This window comes from Euphorbia lathyris, chromosome 10, assembly GCF_963576675.1.
Source record: "Euphorbia lathyris chromosome 10, ddEupLath1.1, whole genome shotgun sequence".
Classification (NCBI taxonomy): domain Eukaryota; kingdom Viridiplantae; phylum Streptophyta; class Magnoliopsida; order Malpighiales; family Euphorbiaceae; genus Euphorbia; species Euphorbia lathyris.
In genome coordinates, this window is record NC_088919.1 from 70,932,461 (window position 1) to 70,942,299 (window position 9,839).

The 9,839-nt window shown below is 38.4% G+C and overlaps 1 non-coding gene across 1 annotated transcript; it reads left to right on the forward strand.

Moving 5' to 3' along the window:
- Positions 1-4,227: 4,227 nt before the first annotated feature.
- Positions 4,228-4,334, forward strand: LOC136210122 (small nucleolar RNA R71). Its single transcript, XR_010677829.1, has one exon. It is a non-coding gene; the product is annotated as a small nucleolar RNA R71 (small nucleolar RNA).
- The last annotated feature ends 5,505 nt before the right edge of the window (positions 4,335-9,839 follow it).

A 9,839-nucleotide genomic window follows, 5' to 3' on the forward strand; every position in this document is an offset into this window, starting at 1 on the left:
CCATAGTGATGCTTTGTTGGATTGCTCATGAATCTTGAAACCATACCAATAGAGAATGAAATATCTGGCCGAGTATGACTCAAATAGATCAATCCTCCAACTAAACTTCTGAAACTTTTTGCATCAGTTTTGTCAGTTCCGTCTTCCAGCTGCAATTTTTCATTCATATTCATAGGTGTGGCTGCAATGTTACAATTCGACATGTTAAATCTTTTGAGAAGATCAATTGTATATTTTCTTTGTGAAATAAACACTCCATCTTCTGCTTGTTTCACCTCAAGACCAAGAAAAAAATACAGCAGACCCAAATCAGACATTTCAAAGCTTGTCATCATGTTGCTTCTGAATTCATTGACAAGAGAAGGAGAGGAACCCATATAGATAATGTCATCAACATAAAGACAGACAACAAGAAATTCATTGTTACCTCCTTTTTTCAAGTAAATTGTAGGTTCATTCTCAATTCTTTTGAATCCATTGTCCAAAAAATATGAGTCTATCCTGCTGTACCATGCGCATGGAGCTTGCTTTAACCCGTAGAGGGCCTTTCGTAGCTTGTACACTTTTTCTTCTTTGCCTTCAACAACGAACCCTTCAGGCTGAGCAACGTACACCTCTTCCTCTAGTTCTCCATTTAGGAAGGATGATTTTACATCAAATTGGTACACAGGCCATCCTGAATGTGCAACTATAGCCAAGAAAAGTCGCACCGTTTCAAAGCGAGCAACAGGAGAAAACGTTTCGTCAAAGTCGATACCCTATTGTTGCGAGTATCCTTTTGCCACCAATCGATCTTTGTGTTTTTGGATGCTTCCATCAGCGTGGTACTTGGTTCTAAACACCCACTTCAAGCCGATTACATTCTTATCATCTGGTATATTCACCAGCTCCCACGTCTCATTTTTTTGAATGGCCCTGAGTTCATCTTCCATTACATCTCTCCACTCCTCCTTTTCAACTGCTTCTTTATATGTTATGGGATCTGCAACAACTAAGGCAAATGCACAAGTTTCATAAATTTCATTGAAGGATCTGAATTTTCTTGGAGGTGTCTCAGCGGAGGATTTGCTTGATGATGATTCACTTGATGATAGTGAACTGCTGCTACTTGAAGTTCTCGGAGTGAGACTTGTGGAGCTGCTGCAGTTTAAATCTGAGGATTTTTCTAGATTTGTTAGCTCCAAATCTGAACCTTCATCTGTCAAGACTTCAAGATTAATTTCATTACAGCCGATGCTACTCCATTTCCACTCCCCCTCTTCATTAAACACAACATTCCTGCTAATTATTACCTTGCCACTAAGAGGGTTATATAGCCGATATGCTTTGGACTGAGAACAATAACCAATAAAAATGCACTTTTCTGATTTTTCATCAATTTTTTTTAGTTTTTGTGAAGGTACCAAAGCATATGCAATACAACCGAAGATGCGTAAGTGGCTTACCGAAGGCTTCATATCTCTCCAAGCTTCAAATGGTGTCTGATTCAACACGGCCTTGGTTGGTGAGAGATTCAACAGGTAAACTGAGGTTGCAATTGCTTCTGCCCAAAGGAAATTTGGGATTTCCTTTGCTTTTAATAAGCTTCTGGCCATCTTAACCACTGTGTGATTCTTTCTTTCTTCCACCCCGTTCTGCTCTGGTGTGTACGGAGTTGTTAATTCTCTACGAATGCCATTCTCTTCGCAAAATTGGTTGAACTCGTTTGATAAGAATTCTCCACCTCTGTCTGTGCGAAAAGCTTTTATAGAAGACTCTGATTTGTTTTTCAAAAAATAGACTCAACTCATACGACTGAAATTCTCAAAAGCCTCTGATTTGTTTTTCAAAAAATAGACTCAACTCATACGACTGAAATCATCAGTCAAAAGAAAGAAATAACGACTCCCACCACATGATTCGGTGTTCATGGGTCCACACAAATCAACATGAATTAATTCAAGACAACTAGAAGCCCTCCAAGCCCCATTAATAGGAAATGACTTTCTTGCTTGTTTTCCATATACACATCCCTCACATAAATCAAAGGATTCAATTTTCGGAAGTCCATGAACCATAGCTTTTTGATTCAGCAACTTCAACCCATTCACATTTAGATGCCCATATCGCAGATGCCATAGCTTCGATTCAATAATCTCACCCACTAGTATATACAGGACAAAATTGCGATTGAACCTGTTGGCCCAAAATAAATAAATTTTATTTTCATGTATATAGAAAGCTTATATTTGATTTTAGGGTATAGTTTCCATTTTTCTAGAAAAAAAAATAAAATAAATATATATATGTAAACTCACCTCCAGCCAATGAGGGCGTCAATCAAACACGCGGGGCGTGTATTCCTATACGTGGGCCGTATACCACACATCCGGAGAAGTTCCACTTCAGAGGCTCAAGTACGCGGGGCGTAAAGCTAGACACGTCACGCGTAAAGCGCATCAACAAGGTGTTCCAAGTTCAGGAGCATAAACACGCGGGGCGTCCTTCTCTTACGCAGCGCGTACTTTCCTACACGGGACGTAACACCAGAGGCGCCATGCGCAGATACCATCAACGAAACGCACAAGCTTCAGGACCTCCAATACGCAGGGCGTAACCAAGGATACGCGGGGCGTATCGTCTCTTCCGGCAACAGTTGGAAGCAGTCAATGGAAGTTGATGGTAGTTAGTGGAAGTTGATTCATATCAAACTCGATCTTATCGTCTCCTATTCATAAAACTACTTTCCCTTCCGACACATCGACTAGAGCACGTCCCGTGTTCATGAACGGTCTACCAAAGATTAGCGGACAATTAACGTCATATGCAAAATCTAATATAACGAAATCGGTAGGAAAAATAAATTTGTCAACTTTAACTAAAACATCCTCAATAATACCATATGGTCTTTTAGTGGTTTGATCCGCTAATTGCAAAACCATGTTGGTACGTTTGATATCTTCTTCTAAGCCTAACTTATTAAAAATAGATAATGGCATCAAGTTTATACTTGCTCCTAAATCACAAAGACAACTTGGGAATTCAATATCTCCCAATTTACACGGAATGGTAAAACATCCGGGATCTTTGAGTTTAGTGGGCAAATTACTCAACACAATTGAACTGTAATCTTCGGTTAGTGAAATGGATGAAATTCCTTCCCAACTGATTTTCTTTGAAATTAAATCTTTTAGCAATTTACCATAATTGGGAATTTGCGTAATCGCATCCATAAACGTCAAATTAATATGCAAATTTTTAAGTTTGTCTAAAAATGTTAAAAGTTGTTTGTCATAGTCCTTATTGCGGACTTTGTGTGGAAAAGATGGTTTGGGTACAAAAGTTTTTGTACTCTGGTCAATTTGTGCATCTTTTTGGTTTAATGTATCTTCTTTGGATTTTGGTAAATCAGTTCCTGGTAAAGTTGAATTTCCGGGCATTTCCGGACCTAAGTAATTTTTCCCTGAACGAAGAGTGATAGCCTTAACATGCTCTTTTGGATTTTTTTCCGTATGGCCGGGAAGACTTCCCTCTTTGCGGGATGGAATTGATTTACCGAGTTGTCCAATTTGAACCTCCAAATTATGGATGCTAGATGATTGGTTTTTAATAAGCTGATCGAATTTATTCTCGATCCGTTTAAAACCATCGTCGTGATTACTTATTTTTCCGCTCATAGCATCAATAAATTTGTCGATTTTAGAAGATAAAGTGCTAATCGTATCTCTTGATTGATTTTGATAATTGGTTGTACGATTTTGATTAGCATTAGCATTATTATTGTTATCTCTCCAGTTAAAGTTAGGATGATTTCTCCATCCAGGATTATATGTATTGAAGTAAGGGTTATTAGTTTGGTTTTGCCCTTGGACAAAATTTACCTATTCAATTTCGCTCATACCTTCATAATCCACATCCGTTTGGATTGGCTTACCATTAGGATCACACGGTGCCATAAACCTATCAATTTTGTGCGATAAGGCAGAAAATTGGGCTTGCAACATCGCAACTGGATCAAGATTCACTATACCTTTAACTAATGACGTAGTTGAGGATGATGGTTTCGCCATTGGTATGTGTCCACGCTCGGCAGGCCACATACTACTGTTAATTGCCATTTCCTTCAGAAGTTCTCTTGCTTGGGCCGATGTTTTCTTCATGAATAACCCTCCAGACATAGCATCCAATGAACCTTTAGTTGTAGGATTTAGTCCATTATAAAATGTTTGCATTAAAAGTTCAGCGGGCAATTGGTGGTGTGGGCATAAACGTTGAAGTTCTTTAAAATGTTCCCAAGCCTCATAAAGAGTTTCATTATCATTTTGAGAAAAAGATGTTAACTCTTTAATGACTCTTGCGGTTTTTCCTAAAGGAAAATTTTTTGATAAAAATGCCTGGGCTAATTGCTCCCAAGTCTCAAATGATGCGGCTAGCATAGAAGTTAACCACTCTTTGGCTCGATCCTTCAAAGTAAAAGGAAAAAGGCGAAGGTTGATTGCTTCCGCAGTCACATTTGGTATTTTAAAAGTGTCACAAATTTCTAAGAAATTTGTCAAATGGGTGTTAGGATTTTCGTTAGGTAACCCGTAAAATGTTACGTTATTTTGTAACATATTAAGCAATGCTGGCTTAATCTCAAATTGATTTGCATTAATTTGGGGTCTAACTATGCTGTTTGTTACACCGGCCACTCCTGGCCTAGCGTAATCCATGAGTGTGGCCATAACTTCTGGCTCGGTAACTCTAGTTTTTATTGGAGTTTTGTTTTTCTTTTTCTTGTCTTTCTTGTTCTTTTTAAGAGTTCTTTCAATTTTTGGGTCAATAGGATCTGGTGACGTGCCCGAACTTCGAGAACTGCGCATGAACCTGAAATTTCGCACGAACCGAAACTACCTTCAAAACAGAATTTGAAAAATAAATATGTTAGTAACTTAAAATAAATAAAATATAAAATTTTGAATAAGTATGAATAAACCTAGATTCGAAATAAAATACGAAAAATCTAAATTTTTGTCAAAAAAAATTTGGTGTTAGGTCAATGGCACTCTTGTTCTCACATTTGACTTCAATCATTTTAGTCTGAACACCATAGTCATCTAGCTGTTGCTTGATCCATAGGACTTGAGCAACACAGCTTCCAACAGCAATATACTCAGCTTCAGTGGTTGACAGGGCTACTGACGACTGCTTCTTACTAAACCAAGACATAAAAAATCTTCCAAGGAAATGACATCCTCCTGAGGTGCTTTTCCGCTCAAGCTTGTCTCATCCGTAGTTAGCATCAGTGTATCTAATGAGTGTAAAATCATGAGTGTTGGGATACCATAAACATGCATTCACTGAGCCTTGCAAATATCTAAGGATTCTTTTCACAACTATGTAATAAGACTCCTTAGAGTTAGATTGATATCTTGCACAGTAGCATACCGAGAACTGAATATCTGGCCTACTGGCTGATAGATAAAGCAGAGAGCCGATCATACCTCGATATAATTTGCTATCTACTGACTTATAATTATCCATTTCAGATTTCTTCAATATCTCATTTGCATACTTAGTCTGACTGATGAAGATGCCATTTTTGCCTTGTTTGATTTGAAGTCCAAGGAAGAAGTTGAGTTCTCCCATCATTGACATTTCAAACTCAGTTTGCATCTGCTTACTAAATTCCTTGCACATAGACTCATTAGTAGCACCAAAAATAATGTCATCAACATATATTTGTGCCAGCAGGGTATCCTTACCCTTTCGCTTAATGAATAAGGTTGTATTGGCTTTTCCTCTAACATAATTTCTAGTCAGTAGGAAATTGGTCAGCCTCTCATACCAAGCACGTGGTGCTTGCTTAAGACCATACAGAGAATTTTTGAGTTTATGGTTTGGGAACTTAGGATCCTCAAACCCTGGAGTCTGATTTACATAGACTTCCTCATTAATAACTCCATTAAGAAATGCACTCTTGACATCCATTTGAAGCAATTTAAAATTCATAAAGCTGAAATATGCATATAATATTCAAATTGCTTCAAGCCTTGCCACTGGGGCAAAGGTCTCACCGTAGTCAATACCTTCCTGCTGACTGTAGCCCTGAGCTACGAGTCTTGCTTTGTTTCTGACTACATTGCCTTGTTCGTGTAGCTTGTTACGGAAGACCCATCTTGTTCCTATGGTCTTCTGGCTTCTTGGATTTGGCACTAAGTCCCATACTTCATTCCGTTTGAACTGATCAAGCTCCTCTTGCATTGCACCCATCCAAAACTCATCGTTCTCAGCTTTTTGAAAAATTCTTTGGTTCCAGAATTGAGACGAATACTACATTGCCGAGGTATCTCTTGAGTTGATTTCGTGTCATCAGGGTATTCTCAACAGCATCGAGAATGGCGCTTTCAGAGTGTCCTCTTGGGATTCTGATTTCTTTCGGTAGTGTGATGTCTTGAGCTGGTTGTGTTTCAACAAGTTTAGCAGGTATATATTGGTCAGTGAAAACAATTTGAGTTTCATTTTTACCTTTAGTCAGCCCTTGAGGTAGTGACTCAACGGCTGTACTTTGGTCAGCGGGTGCTGAGCTTGGATCATCCTCAGCTATTTGATTGATCTTCCCTGCAGGGTCAGTTTCATGGAACTCAATATGTATAGACTCTTCTAAGACTTGAGTTCGTTTATTGAAAACTCTATATGCTTTGTTGTTTGTTAAGTAGCCTAAAAAGATAGCTTCATCAGCTTTTGAATCAAACTTAGCAAGATTGTCTTTAGTGTTTAAGATAAAACATTTACAACCGAAGGCACGAAAGTATCCAATGTTGGGTTTTCATCCTTTTCAAAGTTCATAGGGAGTCTTCTTCAATATGAGTCTGACTAGAGCCCTATTGAGTATGTAGCAAGCTGTGTTGACAGCTTCTCCACAAAAGTACTTTGGAAGCCTATTCTCACTCAGCATTGTCCTAGCTATTTCTACCAAGGTTTTGTTCTTCCTTTCAACTACCCGATTCTGTTGAGGAGTTCTAGGAGCAGAAAAATTATGGTCAATGCCGCTGGCTTCACAGAATTCAACAAACTATTGATTTTTGAATTCTCCACCATTATCACTTCGGATGTGAGCTAACTTTAGGTCTTTATCATTTTCAAGTTTTCTAACCAGTGTTGAAAACGTCTCAAAAGTTTCATCTTTGCTACTCAGCAAGATTATCCAAGTGTACCGAGAAAAGTCATCTACAATGACCAAGGAAAATCTCCTACCACCCAAGCTCAGCGGCTAGACTGGTCCGAAGAGATCCAAGTGTAGCAACTCTAGTGGACGCTTGGTTGAGACCATATTTTTACTTTGAAAAGATTTCTTGGTTTGTTTTCCTTGCTGACATGCATTGCATAATTGATCCTTTTCGAACTTAAGTTCGGGCAGTCCCTCAACTAATTGCTTTCTTGCTAATTTGGCCAGGAGGTCCATGCTTACATTACCAAGTCTCATGTGCCATAGCCAGGAGTTTTCTTCCTTTGACACTAAGCATATATTTTTTGAAAATTTCTTTTCCAAATTCAGCATAAATAATTGTCAACACGAGGGGCAGTTAAAATTAATTCATTTGTTTTGCCCTCGAGTATTTTGCATTCAGTGGCATCGAATACAACCTTTCCACCGCTGTCACACAGCTGAGCTACGCTCAGTAGGTTATATTCAAGTCCTTTGACTAGGGAGACTGACTCAATAGTAGGATTACCACCAACGGTTCCTGACCCTACTATCTTACCCGTTTTGTTGTCTCCAAAAATTATGCTTCCTCCTCGTTTAAGCTCAAGTGTGATGAACTGAGTTTTATCACCAGTCATATGCCTCGAGCATGCACTGTCAATGTACCACAACTTTGACTTCTTAGCACACCTCAGGCTTACCTGCAATATAACTAGTCATCTTTAGGTACCCAAGTCTTTTTGGGTCCTTGTTTGTTAGGCACAACAGGTGATACATCATATTTAATCTTATGACGGCACACGTTGGTAGTGTGGCCAGTCTTCCCACAGAAGTCACAATGGACCTTCCTCTGGGGACGCCTTATTAGCGGGTCAGCACCATTGTGCTGAGCATGCCAACACACCTTGGTAGTGTGGCCTTTCTTCCCACAAAAGTCACATTGGACGTTTCGCTGGGGAGTCCATTTCCGCTAACTAGTACCTGAGTACTCAGCGTACTGATGGAAACTTTTCTTATTCGGAACCTTCAGCTGGTTCTGAATAGATGTGATGTCCTTCCTCAGTTTCTTAGAATCTGATTGGACCTCAGTGACATACTTATGCATGATTTGTAAATTTTTATCTTGCCTAGTATTGTCCTGGAGGAGATGACAAAGGTCATTGAGTTTGATCTCCTCAATCTCATCACATCGCCTGCTGAGTGCTCGTACTTTCTTGTTACACTTTTTGACAAGTGTGTAGAGATTACTCAGGGCATTAATCATTTCATTTCTGAGCAGGGGTAGAGTCATTACCTTAGTTGATTGTTCCTTATTGTCAGATGCGCATGAGGGGTCAGCTTGCTCAGAAGGGCAAGGGTCAGCAAACTCATCAGCCATGAAGCAGATGTTCGCTGACTCAGTGGCATCAGCTTCTGATGAGGATGATTCATCACTATTGCTCCAAGTGGCCACCATTGCCTTTCTACTGCTCTTCTTATCCTTCGTCAAGTTAGAAAAGCTTGACTTTATATGACCAGTTTTATGACATTCAAAGCATGTGATGGGCTTTGAGCTTTCCTTCTTGTATTTGCTGTCGCTTGACTCAGCTTTGTATTTGTCATTCTTCTTGAATGGCTTCCTGCTGTCTAAGGTCATAAGTTATTCAAAGACTTGCCTCGGCTTCTTTGATGCTCATTCTTTATTCACATACCTCACATGCTTTGCACCCGCCTCTGCAAGAGCTTCCTTGATTTAGAATGCTGACTCACCCTATTGGAATTTATCATCTCCAACAACACTTATCATGTTCACTAATTATTTATTATTTTATTATTAAAGTTATTAAGTACGTTTATTTTTACCAATAGTGCGAGTAGAGATTGGGAGCTTCTCTAAGTGTAGACATTAAGAGCTCCTCTAGATGATTTTTAAATTACCTCCTCAAATTTTAATTTAAGAATCCAACTAAGAGACAATTGGAGATGTTCTTAAGATTTATCTTTTAATTTTTTTATTAATTAAAATGTTAATATTTTTTTTCAACAACGAAAGTGCTGTTGTAAAATATGATGGAATGAAATTTAGGGCAACAACTTATTTTAAAGCAAAAAAAATTATTTTAATGTAACATCTAGTTATTGCTTTTTTGATCCAAACGTAGTCCAAATTGTTTGAGTGGGATGCATAAAAAGCCTCTAATGAATAAGTAAGGATGTTCTGGGTTTATAATGTTTAAAGTAACCATGTTTTGGTCATGGCGGGGACAATAAATAATTTAATACGACCCTTCATTTGTTGGGGTGCTCCGCAAATGGAGATGGTTTACAGCGAGAGGCAAAACCAAAGGGTTAGAAAGATATTACTCAGCAGACATATCTTGGTTCGGCCTCTTGTTGAGCGATTTCTGCAAGTGCACGGTATACGCTTGTAGTAATAAAAGATATCGAACCCACAAGGAACGCTTTTTAACTAAAACCTTATTTGATTCAGTTTTATTCACGTGTTTAGGTTTAACAAAAGAAAATCATTTAATTGATTGAATTGGTTCGGGTAAATTAGGATTAGATAAGAATATTATATTGAGTTTAGAGAACAATTCCGTCTTGAGATTTTGATTACAAGACAGATACTTCCGTAATTGGAATAAATAGAAGGTATAAAACTTATTTTCATAAAGCAAAGAAAACAACTTTA